Genomic DNA, 26630 nt, shown 5'->3' on the forward strand with positions numbered 1-26630 from the left:
TGTCAGTGTGTTGGGGCAGCTGGTTCCTCTGGAGGGGTGGCCTGTCTTTGGAACCCTTCAAGGATTCACCCTGTCTGGTGGGTGGATTCCAGATCTTTGCTATCTGGGGTTGTCTCTAGTCTTGAGACCAGAGATCTTATTTTGTTTACTAATATATATGCCCCCACCGATCTTCAGAGCAAACAAAACTTATGGTCTCATATTTCTTGTATGCGAAGGCTAGTCCCTTTCCATCCTTGGATTATGGTGGGAGATTTCAATGCTATCCTTGAGTTGAGTGAGAAGAAGGGGGGTGTCATTTGGTTGGAGCCCTCTTCTTTCCTTTTTCGGGATAGTATTTCATCACTGCATCTTGTTGACATTAAGCCTGGTAATGGTTTGTTCACTTGGAACAATAGGAGAGTGGGGGAGTGTTGGATTGTAGAAAGGAAGGACCGATTTATGGTTTCCAGTTTTTGGGCTGGTGGGGGGTGGTCCACAAGTTCTTAGATTCTTGACTGGAGAGGGTCAGACCACTAGCCTATCAAGCTGGTTTCTTCTTCTGCCCGAGTTGCTCACTCTCCTTCATTCAAATTCCAACTTATGTGGCTTCGGGATCTTGCTTTGCCGGTTCTTGTTGAGCAATGGTGGAGGAAGGGGAGGGCAGCCTTTGGCACTACTATGTACACTTTTGCCAAGCAACTACAGTTTGTTAAGGTTTAGCTCAAACAGTGGAATTGACAGGGTTTCGGGAACATTTTTCTCGCTAAGAAAGATGCCCAAACAGTGTTAAATGGCATCACTAGTGAAATCAGAGAGCATGGTTTGTCTGAAGCTTTTCTTAGGGAGGACGAGAGGGTTGTCAAGGCTTTAGAGGAATGGGAGCTCAAGGAAGAAATTTACTGGAAACAAAGAGCCCGTATTGATTGGCTTCAAGCGGGCGATAAGAACATGACTTTATTTTTCAACTCTGTGAAAGCAAGACGTCATGGAAACTCCATTCCTTCTCTGGTCAATGATAGAGGTGAGGTGTTATTATCCTTGTAGGAGATATCTAGGGAGGCTTTACAATATTTTCAATCCCTCTTCAGTGAGGATTCTCAGGGGGAATTGGTGGAGGAGAACCAGGTTCTTTCTTGCATTTCTCCTCTTGTTACTGGGGAGATGAATGAGCATCTTATGGGGCCTATTTTGTTGGAAGAACTCAAGAGGATTGTTTTTCACATGAGGAAAGGAAAATCCCCTAGACCGAATGGGTTCCCAGTTTAATTCTTTCAAGAGTTCTGGGATATCATCAAACTAGACTTACTAGAAGTAATCCAAGAGTCCCAGAGGAATAAACAGATGCTAAAGAAGTATCTAGGGGGTGTTATCTCTGAGGAACAAAGCGTGTTTGTGGAAGAGCATCAAATTTTGGATGGTGTGGTCATTGCTATGGAGACCATTCATTCTATGGCAACCTCCAAGGAAAAAGCTATGTTTATCAAGTTGGACATGGCTAAGGTGTATGATAGAGTTCATTGGTCATTCCTGTAGAAGATCCTTAGGGCTTTTGGCTTTGCTGAGGAATAGATTCAATGGGTTATCAGTGGAGTTACACCCACCTCTTTCTTAGTGCTAATAAATGGGGATCATACTGAGTTATTTGGTTCTCTAGGGGCCTCCATCAGGGGGACCCCCTCTCCCCTTACTTATTCATTCTCCTGGCTGAGGGATTGGGGAGGCTAATCAAGCATAATGTGGGTCTGGGCAGTATTCAAGGTTGGAGCTAGGGTAATGACTTGCAGTCGTAGTCTTATTTGCAGTTTGTTGATGACACGACCTTGATGGGACTTGTTTGGATCAAAGAAGCTATGAATCTGCGTAAGGTTTTAGATGTTTATCTGGCGGCCTCGGGCCAGCTGATCAATGAAGATAAATCTTCTATCATTTTCTTCAACACCCCTGGAACTATTCAAAGGAGGATTGCTCTTATCTTGAGATTCCAAGTTGGCTATTAACCCTTAACTTATTTGGGTATTCCTATTTCTCCTGGTAACCCTCTTCGGGAGTCATGGCAAGGTATCTTGGATAAATTTTGCTTGAAGGTTGAACATTGGACTCATAGATGGTTGTCATTTGCTGGGAGGGTTCAACTGATTCAATCGGTGGTTCGGGCTCTTTCGATCTATCGATGTATGCTTCAAGTGGCTCCTAAGTGGTTCTTGAAGGGCTTGGACTCTTTGGTAAGGAAATTCTTATGGGCAAGGAATCTATCTTCTTCCAAATGGAGTCTTGTCAATTGGGACCTGGTGTGTAGCCCGAAGCAATCGGGGGGGCTTGGTTTAAGCTAGGATATTTTATTTGGGGAGGCTCTAGCGGCTAAATTGTACTGGAGGTGGTGTGTCAAGTAGGATCATGGTGTTACTACTTATCAAATTGCCATTAGTTTCATATCCAAAGTCATACTATATTCTAGTCGGTTAGTATTACCGAATCACGCAGTCGGTACACACAGAGAAGTCGGTATGGATAGTCTAGTCGGTTATTGAAGAAAGCAGTCACAGAACATAGTATTCACTGAGCTGTTTATTGAGTAAAGGTTCATGGCTACCAAGTGGTATAATTAACTCACCGAGTTGATATTCACCGAGTAAAACATCTTACTAGATACATTGAACCTGGACATGCACATAAAAATGTGTTACAAGATCGAGGCACATCTAACCATTTTTGTGTTGGAAATTGCACTAGGAGATTGTGTATGATTATAAGATCAATCTAACCTATGAGATATTTTGTTTAATCAAAGAATCTTTTTGTAAGATCGAAGTAATAAATCAGATCACCGCTATAAGAGATCTATATATACAACATGATTCTAGGGTTCGATATATGACATGATATGATATGATAAGAGATGCAATGAGATAGCAGTGTGTATGCATGAAGGAAGACTATTACAGAGACACAGAGAGGTCACCGAGAAGGTTATCAGTGAACAGTCAAAGAACAGAGTAAACAGAAGGGTTTACCGAGTTTCATTATGGGTTACCAAGGTATGCTACAAGCTAGGTAATCTTATTCAGAGCACATAGAATCTGCTTTAGCATTTCAAATATAAAGTTGCAGATATTTGTAATGATTATATTGTAATATTTTGAAGTTGTAAGAGAAACCTTTAACAAGGTAAAAGACTCTAACCAAGTCTATAAATTGTAAATCCTTTAACCAGGTGCTACACTTATATAGTGTTGTATAAATCCTTTAGTAAGGTAGATCTAACTGATCTTAATACTCCTAACAGGGTAAGCTATCAGAAATAGCTAAATGTAGCTCTAACCAAGCATTCTTTATTATTGCAGTAGTGAAGTTGTGGGTGCCATCCCCACCGTAGTTTTTCTCTCTAACCAAGAGTTTCTGTGTGACCAAAATATATGTGTTATGGAGTGAATCATGTATGAATGTTATCTGTTGATTATAGTTTTGTTTTATATTACTGCACTATTTTGTTTATGCATAACAGTAAGGTTATTACATAAGAAAAGTTTTGGAGTACTGATTCACCCCTCCCCTCTCAGTACATTAGCTTTCTATATTGGGCCTAACACATGGCTGGACTAAGATTTTGGCCTACAAATATATGTAGAGGATCCCTATATAGGCAGGGATAACTTTAAGAACCCCCCCCCCCCCAAGGCAACTTTGTAAAATCCTGGCGAATCAGACATTATTTTCAGGGGGAAATTTTCATATCGATGGCGAATTTTTTTTTTAAATGGGGAAAAAATTATTTTGTATTGGTGATTTTTTTTCTAGGGTACGAAAATTCCATAAATTTCTGGTGAATAATACCTTGTTCTATGGGGAAAATATTTATTGCGGGAGGCGAATAATTTTTGTTAAAAGGAACAAATATATAATTGTATGAGCGAAAAATTTTACTCCGAAGGAAAAATTATTTAAATGTATTGGTGATTTTTATCCACCGCGTGAAAATTATTTAAATGTATTGGCAATTTTTTCCCACTGCTTGAAAATTATTTAATTTGTTTTGGCAAATATTTTGTTATTTATGGTACAATATGATAACTCAATGATGAACCACTAGTACCAAACTGGTACTGAGAGGGGGGGGGTGAATAAGTACAAGCACAAATACAGTCCAAAACCGGTTTGACAACAGATACTCCAAATGACTAAAAAATAGGGATACCGGTAAAACAAAGTGCAGCTGGTAACATCCAGTACAGCTCAATCAGTCATGAACCAATCACTCAATAAGCTTTCCTCTTAGCTCAATACTACAGTATCATTATATTCTCATGCATAAACAGGTAAAACTGACCATCAGATCTTCACAACAGTGAGTTCAATATGTTTTATAGATAGGCATAAAACATAGAACCTTCATGTGCTTAACAGGTAAAACAAAGCATCACAAGACAAAAGAATTTCACATGACACACATATTTTTCACGTGGAAACCCAACTGGGAAAAACCACGGTGGGGATGAATACCCACAAGCTGCTTTTTGAACTCTTTAGAAGTCTGCTATGTTAGGAGCCTTGTGCGGTTAAGGACATTACAATAGGTTTTGGTAGGAACTGTTCCTATTAGGGATCACCTGGTTAAGGGATACCCAGTAGGGTCACCTTGTTAGAGGATTTCAAGAACTCAATAGCTGAAAGGATCTCCTAAGCTCTCTAGCTTCTCAGAAACTCATTAGCCTCGAGTTACCCGGTTAAGGGGTTTGAATGAAGCCAGTTAAGACCACCCGATTTAAGGGATTTTGAATCAAGCCAGATAAGGCTACCCTATTAGGGGATTTTACAACTATTGAAGTGGTTAGAGATCAATAGGAATTATGATGATCTTGTGTAGGGGGAAAAAGCGAGACTAGGCTAACATTCCCTAATCCTACCTTTTGACACACATTGTGGAATACGAAAGAGCCTAGAGGTATCACATAATTGGCTACTTCTTTTTAAAGAGAGAGCCACGAGCTACCTATTAGGGTTTCTATTCCTTTGTTGTAATTGAAAGATAAAATGATGCAAGTTCAATTCCTAACCCCAAAGTGCAAGTGTGAACTAATAACAAGATTGCATAATTGAAATTAAACAATGGAAAGCTGTAAACACAAAGACAAGAATATAGATGCGTACCCGGAGTTAAAATCTGAGTGAAAATGTTTAGGATGGGGGCGCAGGCGCCACTGTCCTGATTCTGCTCCTGAAACTGCTGTTTTGCAACATGAAAAGCTGTCGAAAATGCTGAAACTTGCTGTCTGACAGAAGGACCAGGGCACCCAGCGCCCCTGTCCTAAGGACCAGGGCACCCAATGCCCCTATCTTGGCAGGACCAAGGTGCCCCACGCCTCTGTCCTGTTCTTTTGCCCTGAAATTTGGTGTGTGGCTCAGTTTCTGTCTGCTTCTGCCAAAATCTACCCTTATATCTGAAAAGGTATGGTGGGTGGCTATATAGGGTTTTGCCTTAGTCAAACCTCCACTTTGGTGATTTCCACCTCCATGAATAGCCAAGTTGTATTGTAAAATTAGTGTGTGTGCAGACCTTGTGTGTGTGCAAGATCCTAAAATGCAAGTAAGCAAACTAGAGCAACCTAGAAAGTAAACCCTAATTGCTTGTAAATGATAATGTAAATGCTCCAAATCAAGATGTAAAGTGATCTAAAGCATGAATACAAATAATATAATGAGGCTTATGCAAAGACATGAAAACAACATGAAATCATACCCAACCCCAAGGGAGGGGTACAAGCCAATCTTCAGTCAGTGATCCCCTATTGCTCTTCAATGTCTTCAAAGCCCTAAATGGATGAATGAAATTGATGAATGCTTGAGGGATGGATGTTGAATGTTGTTGAAGTCTTCAAAGATTTGCTCTTTTGCTGCGTAGAAGGTCCTTTCGGCCAAAATTCCAGATCCTTTCAAATGAAGAAAGAGAGCTCTTATATATGAAACGCTAGGTCTTAATTTCAACTTTTGGCTGACCTAGAGATTGAATCTCCCACCAATTTCTTGGGGTTAAGCTTTATTTTATGATTAGATTGCGCTCCTAAAATTTTGGGAAAAATGTCGGGGACCATGTGCACTCCGGGCACCATGGTCCCGACAACTTTTCACCAAATTTTCAGGGTTGTCGGATATGATAATTTTAGAGAGAATTCCGAAGTTACAGGTGATTTCGAGATGTTTTGACCCCCGAAATCAAGCCCCCAAGTTCAAAATAGGACCTAATTAGGGTTTTTGATTGAATGATGTATTGGAGGAATAAAATGAAAGGGGCACACTTTAATGAAAGGGCCCAACTGGAAGATGATGAAATAGGACCTTAGACCTAATTAATTTGATTAATTAAGTACTAAAGGAAAATGCGATGGAAAGTGCAAGATGTGCCAAGGCGGGAGCTAAACCAAGTGTGAAATTGTACCACTTTAGCAAGTGCGTACAATTTTCGATGCTACATTTAGCCCCCACTTTAGCGATCATATGAGTACTACGTGCATATGCAAGCTAAAGTACAGGAAAGTAAACATTATTTGAAAAAGGATATATCCATAAGTCTGTCGAACGAAGCCCGCAGCGGTATCTGCAGTACACAGTTAGGAACCACACCCTACAAAACACACGTTAGATCACAAAATCACCTAATGCTTACTAAGGAAAGTGATGAAATTTGCGAGTAGCTATATGCCCCCCTGTTTCAGCTTGGTTATTAGGGAGGTGAAATAGGATAGGATGTTTACTTATGACAAATTGTGTGAGAGATTATTGATGAGAGATGTTCACTGGAGAGGCTTCATTAGAGCACGTTTTGGAACATCCAGGGAGTAAGGGAAGGAAAATACGATTCCTACACAACAAACGGTTCGAAAATCGCATCTCCCAAACTCAAGTTATGATGAAATGAGTGATAGAGGAAAATTAGGGTTTTGAAATCAAAGGTAAAGGAATGAAAATATATACCTCGAAAGTGACTATTGCATTTGTCACTTTGTTGATTTTTGAGTATTGTTCATTGCAGTGGAGCCCACATAGCCATCATCATTCCTTCACGATGATCGGAGCGTCCCACGAGGATGGAGATCATGCGACAGGCCGTGATCGGTGACGAGCCACTGGACGAGGTGAGTTGACTGAACTTTGACTTTGAGTTTCTGTGATCGAATGCGGGCCCTAGAATCTGACCCTGGGTCCCACCCAGGGTGCCATGGTCCTATCAGGGTGCCATGGTCCCTGTGGGGCACCATGGTCCTCTCAGGGCGCCATGGTCCCTGAAGGGCACCATGGTCCTCACAAGGCGCCATGGTCCCTGACAGAGCGCCATGGTCCCAATCAGGACTTGGTAAGGGGTGTCAGGGTTAGCTTTCGATGTTCAACAGTTTTTCGTTTTTTGTGTAGATGATTTTGATGATTGAGTATTGATTATTCTGATGTTTTTGCATTGCAGGATCTCCCATACATGAGAGAGCACACTACGGGGCAGATTCTTCGCAGTCTGCAAGATCAGATTCCCTGACTGACTCAGGCAAAGAGGGATACCTTATCGATAGTGGGTTTATGGTATGTGATCCTCATGCCGGCCATTCGATTCCATCCTGCGATGTTGATGGCACTTATGGAGCGATGGGATCCTGACACATGTACATTCCATCTCCCAGTAGGAGAGATGACAGTTACACTTGAGGATGTGTACCACATACTTCGCCTACCTGTTAGAGGAGCCACCATGACATATGCGACCGATCGGTCAGTAGAGGACCATCAGAGGGAGCAGATATACTGCATAGGGAGAGTCATGCCGAGTGAGATGAGAGGTCGCATCATGATCAGTTGGCTCTTACATCCTACAGGAGAGGTGCCCCTTGTGAGACGTCTTATGATTGCCATCATTGCACTAGCCGTCTGCCCTAATGGGCAAGGTACGCACATGCATGGGGGTCTCACATGGTGCATCAGGGTATGGAGAGACATAGAAGAGTATATGCTTGGGGTTGGAGTATGCTTGCACATCTCTATCATGACCTCGAGGAGTATGTGTTTGGACAGTGTTGTAGCTTGATGACATGCACACTTCTGCAAGTGTGGATATTTGAGCACTTTACATGCACCAGGCCCGTCGGCTATCCGATGAGTGTGGCTAGCGAGCGACCTAGGGTGTTTGCCTATCCACTTACCGGCGAGTGGAGATTTGGGGATCTACTATATTGGAGAGTGACATTCGATAGATTGACAGCTGAGGTGACAGTATGGAGACCATATCTATGGATGCACAGATGGGATGGAATGGAGAGGCAGCTAGCATGCTTACAGAGGAACCACCTACTGAGAGGACGATACTCACATATCATAGTCCCATTATACTTTGACCAAGTACGGAGGCAGTTTGGGCTAGAGCAGTGTGTTCCAGCAAATGTACCTATCTATACTCGACACTCACGAGTCCTTCCCAGACCCAGAGTAGTAGCGAGACCTACAACAGATGATATCGAGATTACAGATATAGAGGGGTTCGATTAGGATGTGGTCACTGATTACTCCATAGATCCTAGAGCACAACACATGTATCTCTCATGGTTTGTGAGGACATACCCAGGGCCTATCTTTCCACCAGATTACCCGACAGGCCATCTAGGTCCATGGAGACATGGAGACGGAGATGAGGATCAGGGATCTAGATCAGAGGAGCCAGAGGAGGGAGAGGATCATGAGGAGGCAGGAGATCTTGATCCACCCATAGGAGATCAGCCTAGTGCTGAGGAGGAGGAGGAAGGAGAGGAGGATGACACAGATAGAGATGATGATGAGGAGAATGAGGATGTGGGTGAGGATGCAGATGAGGATGAGGATGATGCAAAGGAGGAGGATAGAGATGATGAGAAGGAGTTAGATGTAGCTCCCCACCATTCAGGAGATGATACCATAGCCTTGGATCCTCCTCATATTCCCCAAAAGGGGGAACACAAGGCGATACGGAGACCTGTACCCATTGTGCACAGATCATTTGAGCATGGGGAGCCTAGTAGTTCCCAGTCACAGATGCTACCATATCACGATCCCTACTGGCGCGAGGGAGATCCAGGTATAGTAGGTTTATATTGATTGATTAATGTTTTGATGATATAGAATGGTACTAATACAAAATCTGTTCTACTGCTACAGCTAATGTGCAGGAGTGGTGCTCCTTGATCCAGCATGCAGTGACAGATATTTCCATGATGGCACAGATCCCTAGTTCCTCACAGGTTGCTTATAGGCCTCAGGGGAACGCGGGTCGGCATGAGGACTTGTTTTCCCCATTTTGAGTATAGGTGGAAATATGGAGGGAGAGAGAGAGAGAGTTCTATCAGAGAACCTTCAGCGGGCACAGTGTGACCTAGTAGTAGCTCAGGCCGAGGCTACCTCGTATCATGTGATCCTTATGGATAGGGATCGTAGGAGTTCCTCTTGGAGTCATTTACAGTCTATATCACGCTATACACCTATGGGTCCACCTTCATGGTCGGATCAGGAGGGAGCGTCTAGTCGTCACTCTCCAATCACTAGCCCTAGGGATGGGAGATGATCTCATGATGTAGGATAGGTCACATTTTGGATGTATAGTGACCTACTTTTGTATATGAAAACATGATCCACATATATATATATATATATATATATATATATATGCTTCTCTTTGTCTCAAACGTGTTATCTTTAATGCCTAAAACAATGTATATTTTGATTAAAGTTAATACATTTGGTAGATGTACATGTATGTTCTGAATTTAATTTCCATGTGATTGATTTCTCAATGCTCCATGATTAAATTGATACATGTGTGACTTAATTAAAATAAAATATTTAATCAAGTACTACATTGATGATAGAGAAGAAATATGTGTTAAGCCTAAGAATCATATAACTAATGTGATTTAATTTAAACTTAAACACAACATGATACAATTCTACTTAACACATAAAGACATTGTATAATATGTCAGCATAATGGAAATGTAAATTTACATAAATGAATTCAAGACAAACTATAGAGTAAAGAAACACGCTTGTCAAGAACAAAGCAATATAGATTAAACAAAATATCATTTAATTCTATTTGCTCTAACAAAGATATGCTAACATATTATCCAATTTTGAAGAAGTGAAAAGAAAATGAAAGATAAGGAATGAGGAATTAAGCATAGTATCTACGCAAGTGCATAGCATTTATAGGTTCTTTAAGAGGCGCACCATCTACATCCGCTATTTTGTAAGCACCTGATCCATAATCTTCAATAACAATATACGGTCCAAGCCAATTAGGACTAAATTTTCCCTTTTCTTCAGGTAAGGTATTCACATTGCGTTGATTCTCATAGAGAACTAAGTCACCTACTGAGAAGGAACGTTGAATAACCTTATCATTATAGCTTCGTTGTAGAGTTTTGTGATACGCTTGAATATGCTCAAGAGAATTTATACACTGTTCATCAAGCATCTCAAGCTGTTGAAGTCTTTGTTCTCTATAAGAGTCATCATCTACTATACCTTTGAGAGAAACTCTAAGTGATGGAATCTCTAACTCTAAAGGCATAATAGCATCAGCACCATAAACAAGATTATAAGGGGTAGTTCCTGTAGCAATTCGTACACTTGTTCGGTAGGCCCAAAGAGCATAGATTAGCTGAGTACTCCAATCCTTACCATGCTTATTCACGGTTTTGCGAAGAATTTGTTCAATTATCTTATTGGATGATTCAGCTTGACCATTTGATTGAGGATAGTATGGTGTAGAAAATCGATGTTTGATATGATATTTCTCAAGGAATTTCTTCACGTCCTTGTTCTTAAATGATGTCCCATTATCTGAGATTATAGTGGAAGGTATCCCGAATCGAGAAATAATGTTTTCTAGAAGAAATCAACAAATCACTTCAGCAGTAGTAGAGCGAAGGGGAACAACTTCTACCCACTTTGTAAAGTAATCTGTTGTGGTTATAATGAAAGTGTGTCCTTGAGATGAAGGAGGAGAGATTTTATCGATGAGATCCAACCCCCATGCAGAGAAAGGCCAAGAAGCTACATGAAAACGAAGTTCTTGGGCAGGAGCATGAATCAGATTATTGTGTTGTTGACATTGATGACATTTCTTAACAAATGAAAAAGAATCCTTCTGCATAGTTTGCCAATAGTATCCCATACGAAGCAATCTTTGAACCAAGGATTTGCCTCCAAAATGCCCCCCATAGGCACCTGAATGTGCCTCTTCAAGAGCAATAGGGATTTCCAATTTGTTAAGACAGTGAAGGAGAAGACCGTTATAACCCCTTCGGTAAAGAACATTAGAAAGAACGATATATCTAGCGGACAACTTGCGGATTCTAGCCCTAGTGTTCCTATTGGCGGAATCAGGAAAGGTACCATCGGTCAAGTATCTTATGATATGCGAATACCATTCATCTGAGTCTATAAAGTCACAACATGTCACCAAGCTAGAATCATCTACAATAGCTGGAGAAATAAGGTTGTGAATAACAAATTTAAGATCAACCACAGGGTCCTCTAGAGATACAAGAGAAGCCACACATGCCATTGCATCCGCATGTTGATTATCTTTTCTAGGAATAGGTTCCATGGTATAAGAATCGAATTTTTGTAACAAAGAGATAGCAAGGTCTTTATATTGTGATAATTTGTCTTGTTTTGCTTGATATAGTCCTGTTATTGGTACATAGGAAATTGAGACGATAAGATAAGGGAATGGATTTCTTTGTGGGAGAAATTAGAACAACACCTGCCCTCGATCTCGTACGACACTTAGAGCCATCAAAGTACAACTCCCAAGTTTCATCTTTCCCTATACAAAGAATGAAGTCATCGGGAAAAGACTCAGGGTTAGGGAAGGAGAAAGGTGAAGGGGCCTCAACTAAGTGATCAGTCAATGCTTGCCCTTTAATTGCTCTTTGTGAAACAAATTTAAGGTCAAATTCAGTTAACATCATAACCCACTTAGCTAGGCGTCCTGATAAATTAGTTTTAGAGAAAAGATGCTTCAAAGGATCAAACTTTACCATGACGTGGACTTCTGAATTTAAAAGATAATGTCTCAATTTCTGAGTGCAAAACACCAAGGCCAAGCATTGTCTTTCTATCAAAGAATATCGGGTCTCATAATCGAGTAAGGTACGACTTATATAATAAACCGGACACTCCTTACCATCTTTATCATGTTGTGCCAATAATGCTGTGAGAGCATGAGAGGAAGCAACTGTATAAAGAAGAAAGGGCTTAGAAGGTTCGGCAGGTTGAAGGATAGGAGGATTAGCCAAATATACTTTTAAATCTTCAAATGCTTGCTGACAAACTTCGTTCCATTGAAAAGTGATATTCTTTTTGAGAAGTTCAGTAAAAGGAAAAGTATGATCCGCAAGTTGAGATACGAACCTATGAATAGCTTGAATCTTTCCTTGTAAGCTTTTGAGTTGAGACACATTTCGAGGAGGTGGCATGTTGACAATAGCATCTATTTTCTTAGTGTCCACCTCAATCCCACGATGCGAAACTATGAATCCTAATAGTTTTCCACTATCCACACTGAAAACACATTTTCAGGGATTCAAGCGCATGTGATATTTACGAATTCTTTCAAAGATTTGATGAAGGATCTTAATATGATCTATACGGAGAATGGATTTGGCTAAAATATCATCAACATAATCTTCTAAAATCTTATGAATATAATCATGAAAGATAAGGGTCATCGCTCGTTGATAAGTTGCACCGGCATTTTTAAGTCCAAAAGGCATCATTACCCAACAAAACGTACCCCAAGGAGTGGTGAAAGCAGTTTTGAATTGATCTTGAGGATTAATGAAAATTTGATTGTATCCTGAAAAACCATCCATGAAGGATAACAAAGCATGTCCTGCTGTAGAATCAACTATCATGTCAATGTTTGGGAGAGGGAAATCATCTTTTAAAGAAGCCTTATTTAAATCTCGAAAGTCGGTACACATTCTTATTTTATTATCTGATTTAGCCACATCGACAATATTTGAAATCCACGGGGAATAATCAATAGGGTGGATAAATCCAGCCTCCAATAATTTTTCAATCTCAGCCTTAACAAGCAAAGCTACCTTAGGATTCATTTTTTGAATCTTTTGTTTCACAGGCTTAGCATCGGGAACTAAGACAATATTATGAGTAACAATCTTAGGATCTATACCAGGCATGTCAGAGTATGTTCAAGCAAAGATCTCAGGGAATTCATGCAATAAATCTGCATATTGTTTTTGTTCTTCTTCATCCAAACACTTTCCAATTTTAATAACTTTTTCTTCATTGCAAGGATCCATCTTAACATCAATGGTGTCACTTATGAGAAGATTACTTTGTTGAGGAGTATCCTTTAACTGAGGGAATTCTTCCACAATCTCATCATTATCAATCTCTCTTCCAAAATAAGCTTCAGTGTTGAAACAATAAGGAAATCCCCTATTGTAATGATAACGAGGAAGAGTATCATATTCTCCTAAAAACTCAGCTAAAGCATCATCGGTAGGAAAGACATCCAAAGCATAGGCACACGAAGGATCCCCATCAATATACTCAGGGTGTCTCATTGGTAGAGACGTAGAAATAACATTAACACTAATACATGGTCTCTTAGAAGCTTTAGTGCGCTTGTAGGGATTATAACCAAGTCCAAAGGTCTCATCATAAAGAATATTCCCTTGGGGAACCTTTATCCCTTGTTCATGAGTGCCACAACCATTTCCATTATACCCATACTTAGCTAAAATATGAAAACCATGACCATAACGATTAGCCATTTCAGAAAGAGAAGGTGGTTTTTCATAAGACAAAGAATCAAATCCTTCAGAATTAGAGGTGTGAGGAGAAGAAGTTTGAGAAGCGGCCACAAAATTATTGTTCATAGGTTCAAGTAAGATTGATTGATTTTTAGTTTCTTCCTTCTTTTTAACTTTAAGCTCTCTAGGAGGAACCCTATACTCACCTACAAAGGTGGGATTAAAATCAAGAGATCCCCAATCGTCTTCTGCGAGAACCTTCTCAGGATCAAAAGCCTTCTCATGTGTAGATTCAAGTTGAGAAGAATCTTCTTCAAGAACTTTAGGCTCATCCAAAGAATTTTGATTATCAAAGGATGATGATTCGTCCATAGGTATCTTGTTTAAAGAGTCATCACTAGAAGAGGAAGGTTTAGAAGAACTCCCTTTGGAAGTAGATGTTTGCAAACAAGCTTGAAAATTAGTATCACCTATCAAGGTATATGTCTTATTGTTGTAAATAAATTTAACTTGTCTGTGCAATGTAGAGGGGACAGCTTGCATACTGTGAATCCAAGGTCTCCCTAATAACAAGTTGTATGTTAGATTTCCCGACATAACATGGATAGGAGTAGGCAAAGTAACAGGTCCCACCGTGATGGGTAAGGTGATAATACCTAATGAAGATTTAGCCACATTATCAAAACCTCGAATGGGACGAGAGTCAGGCTCAATAAGGGATGTATCCACATTCATCTTATGCAATAGATTAATGCTACACACATTAAGGCCAGAGCCATTATCTACCAGTGTTCGTCTTATAGCAGTGTCATTTATGATAACCACAATCATCAAGGGATCATATTGATGTTGAATTTCACTAGTAGGCAATTCATCTTGAGTAAACACAATTTGAGCTTTAGGATTCATCACAGAGTTAACCAAAGACACTATATTACTAGATGTTGTATGTGGGAAAAGTGGGTTGTTAGAATTTAAAATGTGAAAAATACGTAAAATACCAATCCACACACACACACAGGACTTCTTGATGCAAGCTATGGAGTAACGAAGCGTTACTCAGCTTCCCAAGGAGGGTCCCATGGTTCTCTATCTCACAATGTCCCTCAAACCAACGTTTTTGCTCTCAGATCACTGAGCAAAATGGTTTAGGGATGGCAAATATGAGAACGAGAGATGCTTTTGATTGATTTTAGTATGAGATGTGTTGTAAGCTATGAATGATGCTAAAATGCAATAAATTAACTATAAGATGACAAGATTAGTATGAATACTATCCTAACATACTATATTTAGTCTATGATTGAGCTAAAATGATAAATAAATTACTCTAGCATGCACATTAGTCTAATTTATGATCTAAAAGAGGCTAAATGAGCATATATGAAATGAAAGCTTGAAAGAATTTGAGCATAAGTGTGATGCTTCAAATTTGAAAGATGATTGTTTAGAATGGAGGAATGAGAGCTCTATTTATAGCACAAACAGGGCAATGGATGGTTAGGATTGAAAGGTTTAATCAAGGGCCAAGTTTGAAAGTTGGGGATCCATGTGCACAATTGGCACCAATGATATGGTGACAAGTGTCAACATAGGATTGGGTTGAAAGAAGAGGTTGGAGGCATTAAAGGCCTGAGAAGACCTCATGGTTATCTAAAGGCTAAGGGTCAAGTCTAATTTAGGTTTACCCACTGAATTAGGATCTAATCCAAGGATAAACCTTTGTGCAAATGATTAAGAGATAATCATGGTCAAAGCATTAATAACCTGATGAGACCCTTGGGTTGGATAGAGGTTGAGTCAAAACAAATGTTTTAACCATGTGGGAGGGTTTGAAATAACCATTAATGGTTATTGGAGACTTTGTGGATTAAGTGGTTGAAGGTTGGAAGCCTTCAATGGTTTTCAAAGACTTTAGGGTTTTAGTGGTTGAAGGTTGAAAACCTTCAATGGTTATCCAAGACTTTGGGCCATTTGAGAAGTGACCTCCCTTTGCTTAGGGATGTGACAAAGTTTAGAGGAGGGTTAGGTTAATTAGAATCGATTAGAAGATTCTAGAAGGGGTTAGGAAGGGGTTTGGGATTTTGCAAGTGGATGAGGGGATAATAGGTTTTAATTGAATTATTTGATTTTCATTCAATCTGGTTGCAATTTGGAGAAATTAAATAAATTAGATTTATTCAATTTAGGATAACTATTTAATTAAATTTGAATTTAATTAAAAGTGGCTAGGGGGATTTAATTGAATAAAATGATTTATTCATTAAATAGTATAGTGAATTTTATTTAAATAAATTGAGTAATTTACTTAATAAAATAGAAGAATGTGGATAATTTAATTAAATTGGATTTAATCAAATAGAAAAATGAACATAAAATATTCATTTAGGAATGTGGTCATTTTTATACGTCTACAGATGTATTAGGTGGAGGAACATTCAAATCTTCCAAGGCATCTTGTAACATTCCATGATGAGCGGAAGAAGTTTGGATCAAATCCCAAAGGGATATCTTAGCAGGGGTAACTTTATGTTGTTCTACGAGATCATATTCCTTACCAAGAACTTGTGAAATATGTGGAGCTTGCGGAAGAATTGGTTGAGGATTAGGAAGAGAAACTGGAGTAACTGGAGGAGGATTAGGCTGCCTATTATTTCTAGTATTATAAGTATGGGCAACCGCATTATAACTCTCTCTAGTTAATTGCTTGGCATAACTATAAGGACTTATAGGTTTTCTTCCTTGCACAGTGATGATAGGTTTATTCGGAGTAAGAAAGGAATCATGACCATACCCTCCTTGGACAGTAAGGAGAGGTGATTTAGGAACTTGAAAGGTGGGAGAAGGATAAGCACCTTGGACTTCAAAGAGAGGCTTATTATTCTCTTTCAGGTTTATCATGTTAACTAATTTAGAAGTTTTGTTCTTGTTTAAATATTTCGATAAAGCCACAAAGTCATCAAGAGCATCATCCAACAAAGCATGATCATATCTATTAAAAGGTTTATCTTTTGATTCAAAAGGAGACATCTCTTCATAGAGGGGATCATTGAAAACAACCATGTTACTAGATTTAGTGGAAGAGTTGATAGGAATGTACCCTTGAGAGGAATCATTCGACTTATCTTTCTCATCACAACGAAATGGCATAGTAACAATGTTTATGAGTTTTTGGTAAAATGAAGGTTTGGTATCTTTAGGGTTCAAAAACTCATCTAAAGCCTCATCTAATTCATCTTGGCTATACTCATAATCAACATAATTGCATACATCACCATAAATATGAACATCTTGCAAATAAAAATCTGACATTTTGAAATAAAAATTGCATAAAACTTAAACACACAATGCAAAGAAACAAAGAAACACACTCTTTTTTTTCCCTCTTTTTTTTTTTTTTTTTAAAATGAAAATGAAACTTAAACGAAACACACTAAATCTAGATCTAGATCTAACAAATGCAATGCAAGATAAAGCAATAATAAGTTTCACGTCGGGTTCACCAAAATGTGTAGGGAGAAAAAGCGAGACTAGGCTAACATGCCCTAATCCTACCTTTTGACACATATTGTGGAATATGAAAGAGCCTAGAGGTATCACACAATTGGCTACTTCTTTTTAAAGAGAGAGCCACAGGCTACCTATTAGGGTTTCTATTCCTTTGTTGTAATTGAAAGATAAAATGATGCAAGTTCAATTCCTAACCCCAAAGTGCAAGTGTGAACTAATAACAAGATTGCAGAATTGAAATTAAACAATGGAAAGCTGTAAACACAAAGACAAGAATGCAGATGTGTACCTAGAGTTAAAATCTGAGTGAAAATGTTCGGGACAGGGGCGCAGGCGCCACTGTCCTAATTCTGCTCCTGAAACTGCTGTTTTGCAACCTGAAAAGCTGTTGGAAATGCTGAAACTTGTTGTCTAACAGAAGGACCAGGGCGCCCAGCGCCCCTGTTCTGGTCTTTTGCCCTAAAATTTGGTGTGTGGCTCAGTTTCTGTCTGCTTCTGCCGGATCTGCAATTTCCGGCGTCGTCCGAATCCCAAAATCTGCACTTATATCTGAAAAGGTATGGTAAGCGGCTATATAGGGTTTTGCCTTAGTCAAACCCCCGCTTTGGTGATTTCCACCTCCACGAATAGCCAAGTTGTATTGTAAAAGTAGTGTGTGTGCAGACCTTGTGTGTGTGCAAGATCCTAAAATGCAAGTAAGCAAACTAGAGCAACCTAGAAAGTAAACCCTAATTGCTTGTAAATGATAATGTAAATGCTCCAAATCAAGATGCAAAGTGATCTAAAGCATGAATACAAATAATATAATGAGGATTATGCAAAGACATGAAAACAACATGAAATCATACCCAACCCCAAGGGAGGGGTACAAGCCAATCTTCAGTTGGTGATCCCCTATTGCTCTTCAATGTCTTCAAAACCCTAAATGGATGAATGAAATTGATCAATGCTTGATGGATGGATGTTGAATGTTGTTGAAGTCTTCAAAGATCTGCTCTTTCGCTGCGTAGAAGGTCCTTTCGGCCAAAATTCTGGATCCTTTCAAATGAAGAAAGAGAGCTCTTATATATGAAACCCTAGGTCTTAATTTCAACTTTTGGCCGACCTAGAGATTGAATCTCCCACCAATTTCTTGGGGTTAAGCTTTATTTTATGATTAGATTGTGCTCCTAAAATTTCGGGAAAAATGTCGGGGACCATGTGCACTCCGGGCGCCATGGTCCCGACAACTTTTCACCAAATTTTCAAGGTCGTCGGATATGATAATTTTAGAGAGAATTCCGAAGTTACGGGTGATTTTGAGATGTTTTGACCCCCGAAATCAAGCCCCCAAGTTCAAAATAGGACCTAATTAGGGTTTTTGATTGAATGATGTATTGGAGGAATAAAATGAAAGGGGCACACTTTAATGAAAGGGCCCAACTGGAAGATGATGAAATAGGACCTTAGACCTAATTAATTTGATTAATTAAGTGCTAAAGGAAAATGCAATGCAAAGTGCAAGATGCACCAAGGCGGGAGCTAAACCAAGTGTGAAATTGTACCACTTTAGCAAGTGCGTACAATTTTTGACGCTACAGATCTGTTAACATCACTCAATCCTAATGCAGATTCATTTAGGCTCCTCTTTTCCTTCTACACATTCACTTTGTAGGTATCTCTTCTCTCCTTTGGTCTAGCAAGAATTACGTATCACTTCCCTTGGATACACACTCACAACTTTTGCCAACAACCTCAAAAAGAAACACAACATCGACCTTATAGGAAACATACAAGTCGGTAGCAAAAACCATAAACCCTAAACCTGTTAGGTTAAGCAATTCAAACGGTTCAATCCTGACCGTTGAATCATAATGCATTAAATGCAACAATCTTGAATCGATCTCAAGACATTCTCCATCATCCATTATCCACCGATTTCTTGGCGGCTGATAACCCATCAAGCATTATTCACCGTTTGATAGACTTCGCACATTCCCAAGGTAGATAGGAATAGTCTTCTTCATGCAAGATCCTTCACGTGCATAGAGCTTACGTGGCAACATGATCTGTCCTCCATCATACTGCTAAATCATCACACAAAGATCACCGATTGAGTCACACAGACTTGAGGTACTCCAACCGGAAACCCCAAAGTGGAAGCTACCTACCAATCGGTAGTCATACAATGCTTCCATGTGTTGGTTCCCATAACTACATGCCGGTTCACCTTGAACAAATATGCCACTTCACTTTGGCATATAAACTAGTTCATACATATGCCGGTTCCTCTCTCTATTCACCTATCACATGTGCCGGTTCACACCATGTCTCATATTGACATCAATGACAACATACAATATCATTATGTCTTCATGTTGGTTCACATAATGCCATGCCGGTTCACATAATGCCAACAATCTCCCCCTTTGGCATTGATGGCAATATACAAAAGATATCTTCTCTGCTTCACATCTTCTCCCCATTTGCTACAGATATATTTTCGCTTCACTCCTTCTCCCCCTTTGACAACAATGCCAAAGTGGAGGTACTGTCATCACTATTTCATCATGCTGCTCCCCCTGAGGAGTAGCATCCTTCAACACACCAATCAACCAAAAAATTGTCTTTCTAGTACCTGACTGATGTGGAACAATCACTTTTAGTTCACCTCCTGAAGGGGAAAGACCACTAATTCACCTCTCAAATGCACAAATGTTGTCTTTGGGAGAGGCTTGGTGAATATGTCTGCTAACTGCTCCTTACTGGACACATGCTCCAGTGCAATCTCTTTATTCTGAACCTTTTCCCTCAAGAAATGATACTTAAGCTCAAAATGCTTGGTTCTAGAATGTAAAACTGGATTCTTTGATATATTGATAGCACTTGTGTTATCACAGAATATACTTACCAGTTCAGATATAGGGATCTTGAAGCCTTCTAGTACATGCTTCATCCAGATTGTCTAAGTGCAGTTCATGAAAGCTGCAACATACTCCACTTCTGTTGTAGACTGAGAGATACAACTCTGCTTTTTACTCATCCATGAGACCAGTCTACCACCGATAAAGAATGCACCACTGGTTGTGCTTTTCCGGTCATCCACATTGCCTGCCCAGTCAGCATCTGTGAACACTTTCAGATTGAAATTATTGTTGTATGGGTACCACAATCCATAGTCTACCGTTCCCTTCAGATACCTAAGAATCTGCTTGACTGCAATCAAGTGAGATTCTCTTGGACTCTTTTAGAATGTTGCAGTAATGCCAACTGCATGTGCAATATCTGGTCTGCTATGCACTACATAATGCAACTTACCAATCATTGATCGGTATTCCTTCTCATCAACCAGTGCAGAATCATCCTCTTTTGTCAATTTGCAACTGGTCACCATCGGTGTACCAACCGGTTTGCTATCTTCCATGCCAAAAGTCTTCAACACCTCTTTGACATATTTGGACTGAGTGATGAAGATTCCATCTTCCATCTGTTGGATCTACAGTCCAATGAAGAACTTAATCTCCCCTATGAGTGACATCTCAAACTCTTTCTTCATCTCATTAGCAAACTCATGACTCATCTTGTCATCTCCACCAAAGATGATGTCATCAACAAAACCTTCACAGATCAGGATCTGATCTCCTTCAGACTTCAAGTAGATATTGCTATCTTCACTTGTTCTCTCAAATCCAATCTTCACAAGATGGGAATGTAGGCACTCATACCATGCCCTAAGTGCTTGCTTTAGACCATATAATGCTTTATGTAGCCTACATACCATGTCACTATCTTCAGATAGGGCAAACCCATCTGGTTGCTCAATATACACCTCCTCTTCAAGTACACCATTTAGGAATGCAGATTTTACATCCATTTGATATACCTTGAACCTCTTAAAAGCTACATATGCAAGAAGCATACGAACTCCTTCCAATCTGGCCACAGGAGCAAAGGTTTCTCCATAGTCTTCTCCTTCTTCTTGAGCATATCCTTTGTATACCAATCTGGCTTTATTCCTAATCATTGTGCCATCCTCATTCAACTTATTTCTGAACACCCATTTGGTGCCAATGATATTTTTATGCTCAGGTCTGGGTACCAAGGACCATGTACCATTTTTTTCTATCTGATCAAGTTCCTCTTCCATTGCCTTGATCCATTCTTCATCTTTATGAGCCTCTTTGAATGACTTAGGCTCAAATTCAGAGATCATACATGAGTTTTCTCTGATCTTTCTTCTAGTAAGGATTCCTGCATCCTTATCACCTATGATCTACTTGGGATCATGATTCAACTTGACATATCGAGAAATGGTCTTAACTGGTTCTTCTTGCTTTTCTTCTTCATCCTCATCTTCATCAGTATCAACATTCACCAGTTCAGGGACACTGTTACTGGTACTTGGTTGGCTAACAACTGGTTCCTAGAAGGTTGCAACCAGTTCATTTATAGCTTTCTCACTATCGGTTTCCTTGGTGTTCTCTGAGGATTCATCAACTCTTACATTGATGCTTTCCATAATTCTCTGAGTCCTATTGTTGTAGCACTTGAAAGCTTTACTCTTCGTGGAATATCCTAGAAATATTCCCTCATCACATTTAGCTTCAAATTTGCCCTGATGTTCACTCCTCTTGATGTAACATTTCCTATCAAATACCTTAAAGTAGTTAACCACAGGTGTCTTACCGGTCCAATACTCATAAGGAGTTTTGTCCTTACCCTTTTTGATGAGTACCCGGTTCATAGTGTAGACTGCAGTGCTCACCACTTCTCTCTAAAAGGTGTGAGCTACCTTTCCTTGGATCAACATGGTTCTAGCTGCTTCAACCACTGTCTGGTTATTCCTCTTTGCTAGGCCATTCTGCTGTGGAGTCTGGGGGGCAGACAGCTATCTCTTGATGCCAAATTCTTCACAATACTTGTTGAATTCACTGGAAGTGAATTCCCCTCCTTGATCAGTTCTGAGACACTTGATCCTTTTACCGCTATCCTTCTCCACTAATGGTCTGAAAGCTTTGAATTTCCCAAAAGCTTCAGACTTGTCTTTCAAGAATGTGACTCACATCATTCTTGAGCAGTCATCAGTGAGAATCATGAAGTACCTATCACCTTGCACACTTCTAGTTTTCATAGGACCACATAAATCAGTATGCACAAGATCAAGCAAGTTTTCAGCAGTGAAAGATTTACCTTTAAAGGTTGAGGAAGGCATTTTCCCCAATTGACATTCTCTACACAAGGTATTATCTGGTTTGCTCAGCACTGACAACCCTCTAACTGCCTTGATCTTACTAGCCTTCACAATGTTGTCAAAGTTCACATGGCAGAATCTCCTATGCTATATCCAACTATCATCAAGCTTAGCGATAAGACATGTACTTATATTTGCATTCAGATGAAATAGGTTACCTTTAGTTTGCATGCCGGTGGCTACCAATTTACAATCTTTACCTTTGATTCTGCAAACTCCATTCTTGAATTGCAGAGTGAGGCCACTGTCATTTAGCTGGGAAACACTTAGAAGGTTGTTTCTGAGACCATCAACCCAGTACACATTGTCAGCACTACTCTTTCCATTCAAAGAGATGGACCCTCTGCCTTTGACCATGCATGGTGCATCATTGCCAAAGTGAACCACACCACCATCATACTCCTCTAAGGATAGAAACTTGCTCTGGTCACCAGTCATATGGTGAGAACAACCACTGTCAATGATCCACTCATTGGAATCATCAAACCTGGAGACAAGAGCCTTCTTGTCTACCACATCTTCCTTTAAAACAACAAACACAATGTCTTCATTCTCTTCATCTTCTGATTCCTCATCTGTGACACCTTCATCAACTACCACAAAATAGTTTCTCTGGTTTCCTCCTTTGAATTTCTTGAACTTTTCCGGTTTATCCTTGTTGTCACTATTAGGACAATTCATAGCAATATGTCCTATCCAGTTACAAGAGAAACATTTCAAAGGTAGCTTACCTTTGTATTTACCAGTTCCTTTTGAGAATTTCCTGGCAAGAAGTGCTTCAAATTCCATCAGAAACTCTTCATCCTTCATTTCTCTGCTCTGATTAGGTTCCCCACTAGTGCTAGCCTCTTTTCCTTTTCTAGAAGGTATAGCAGAGGCTCTAAAAGCTGATTCTATCTTTTGAACACTGCCATCAAAACTATTCAGCTCATAGGCTATCAACTTGGCTATGATGGAGTCCACATAAACCTTAGACTTGTCTATTGATCTCAGCTCCTGAATAGCAACAACCCTTATTGCATAGACCGACAATAGGGATCTCAGAACTTTACTTACCACAGTGGAATCTTCTATTTTGCCACCTGCACTCTTTATTTCTCCAACAACTATTTTGATTCTTATTCCATACTGTTGAATGGTCTCTCCTTCAACCATCCGCATGTCTTGAAACTTCCCTCTCAGGCTTTCTTCCTTAGCCTGTTTTACATGCTCATCACCACCATATATATTTTCAAGAGCATCCCATACCTCTTTGGGATTTTCCTTGTCCTGAACATCAATAAACTCAATGTCAGATAGACTACTAATGAGGGCTTCCATGACTTGGCCATTTTCTTGTATCTCTCTCTTTTGGTCATCGGTGAGAGTACTGGTAGGAACAACATATACATTTTCAACATAACTCCAGTGTTGAACACCCATGCTTTTGATGAATATCTTCATCTTGTCTTTCCATATACCAAAATTTTCCCTGTTAAACTTTGGACCTTCCCTCTTTATCATTTGACTAGGATCTTTTCCTCAAGCGGTTAAGCTTACAACACAAAGGATCTGGAGCGCTCTGATACCAATTGATAACTCAATGATGAACCACTAGTACCAAACCGGTACTGAGAGGGGGAGGGGGGTGAATTAGTACAAGCACAAATATAGTCCAAAACCGGTTTGACAGCAGATACTCCAAATGACTGAAAAATAGGGATACCGGTAAAACAAAGTGCAACCGGTAACATCCAGTATAGCTCAATCAGTCATGAATCGATCACTCAATAAGCTTTCCTCTTAGCTCAATACTACAGTATCATTATATTCTCATGCATAAACAGGTAAACCTGACCATCAGATCTTCACAACAGTGAGTTCAATATGTTTTATAGATAGGCATAAAACATAGAACCTTCATGTGCTTAACAGGTAAAACAAAGCATCACAAGACAAAAGCATTTCACATGACACACATATTTTTCACATGGAAACCCAACTGGGAAAAACCACGGTGGGGATGAATACCCACAAGCTACTTTTTGAACTCTTTAGAAGTCCACTCTGTTAGGAGCCTTGTCCAGTTAAGGACATTACAATAGGTTCTGGTAGGAACCGATCCTATTAGGGATCACCCGGTTAAGGGATACCTGGTAGGGTCACCTTGTTAGAGGATTTCAAGAACTCAATAGCTGAAAGGATCTCCTAAGCTCTCTAGCTTCTCAGAACTCATTAGCCTCAAGTTACCTGATTAAGGGATTTGAATGAAGCCGGTTAAGACCACCCGATTTAAGGGATTTTGAATCAAGCCAGATAAGGCTACCCTATTAGGGGATTTTACAATTGTTAAAGTGGTTAGAGATCAAGAGGAATTACAATGATATGTTAATAGCATTCAATGCTAATGTAGATCCATTTAGGCTCCTCTTTTCCTTCTGCACATTCACTTTGCAGGTATCTCTTCTCTCCTTTGGTCTGGCAAGAATTACGTATCACTTCTTTTGGATACACACTCAGAGCTTTTTCCAAAAACCTCATAAAGAAACACAACATCGACCTTATAGGAAACATACAAGTCAGTAGCAAAAACCCTAAACCCTAAACCTGTTAGGTTAAGCAATTCAAACGGTTCGATCCTGACTACTGAATCATACTGCATTAAATGCAACAATCTTGAATCGATCTCAAGACATTCTCCATTGTCCATTATCCACCGATTTCTTGGCAGCTAATAACCCATCACACGTTATTCACCATTTGACAGACTTCGCACATTCCCGAGGTAGATAGGAATAGTCTTCTTCATGCAAGATCCTTCATGCGCACAGAGCTTACGTGACAACACGATCTGTCCTCCATCATACTGCTAACTCATCACACAAAGATCACCGATTGAGTCACACAGACTTGAGGTACTCCAACCGGAAACCCCGAAGTGGAAGCTACCTACCAACCGGTAGTCATACAATGCTTCCATGTGCCAGCTCCCATAACTACATACCGGTTCACCTTGAACAAATATGCCACTTCACTTTGGCATATAAACCGGTTCATACATATGCCGGTTCCTCTCTCTATTCACCTATCACATGTGCCAGTTCACACCATGTCTCATATTGACATCAATGACAACATACAATATCATTATGTCTTCATGCCGGTTCACATAATGCCATGCCGGTTCATATAATGCGAACACAATATATAATTCATTGGTGATTTCATGAATTCATTGCCATTAATAGACAAGGCAGTGAAGGCACATCACATCACATCAGTACATCACATCACATAATACATTGAGTCTGGACTCTGCACGATGTATCAATAAGCGCAACCTCTTTGACATGTGAAGGGTGACACATACCTAAAATTTATCAATGATTTTAAACCGTTCGATGATCGTAGATTAATGGCTGAAGTTTTATTTCAGCCCAATTTTCTGAAGAGAACATAGCTCACCAGAAACCGCCCAGAATGGAATTGGATTCAATAGACACGTATCAAATGTCACAAATCACGATTGATAATTTCGTTCATTTAATATATATCTATTCACTTACGGAAATCCACTCTGTCCCCATGACTTCCAATGTGATACTTGCCAATTTGGTATTGGGTCATAGTTGTTTCCATTTTCACACAATAGTGCATTTATGGGAAAGATTTGCAGAGATACGAAAGATTCAAAAAAAAATTATAGTAGTTAATATGGTTAAAGAAGTAATTATTACAATCAAGATCTTCAACAATTTATATACGATCTCTCACTCTGCTTCTTTCATCTTCAATTAGCCTTTTCCATTTGGTAAATAAATCGTCGGAGCTCATGGTATTTTAGGTTTATAGGCTCAGGTTGTTTAATTTGTTAATCTATTTTCTCAAGATGGACACTCCCATCCGCTTGAGAAGCATTTCTGCAAAGGACCAAAGGGCCTTTCTAGGCTCCGTTAGAGACCCAACCCTCCAATCAGTCTGCAATGAGGTTGGGTTGTTCACCAATGAGGCTATGCGGATGGTGTTGGGAAGAGAGTTTTTGTGAAACGAAAATAGGTACCGTGTTAACACAGACATTACATCCCGCTTCTTAGCATCTCTTCTGGACCTGGGAGGAGACAAGGTGGATATGCTGA

The sequence above is a fragment of the Cryptomeria japonica genome, chromosome 1, assembly GCF_030272615.1.
Source record: "Cryptomeria japonica chromosome 1, Sugi_1.0, whole genome shotgun sequence".
Taxonomy (NCBI): Eukaryota; Viridiplantae; Streptophyta; class Pinopsida; order Cupressales; family Cupressaceae; genus Cryptomeria; species Cryptomeria japonica.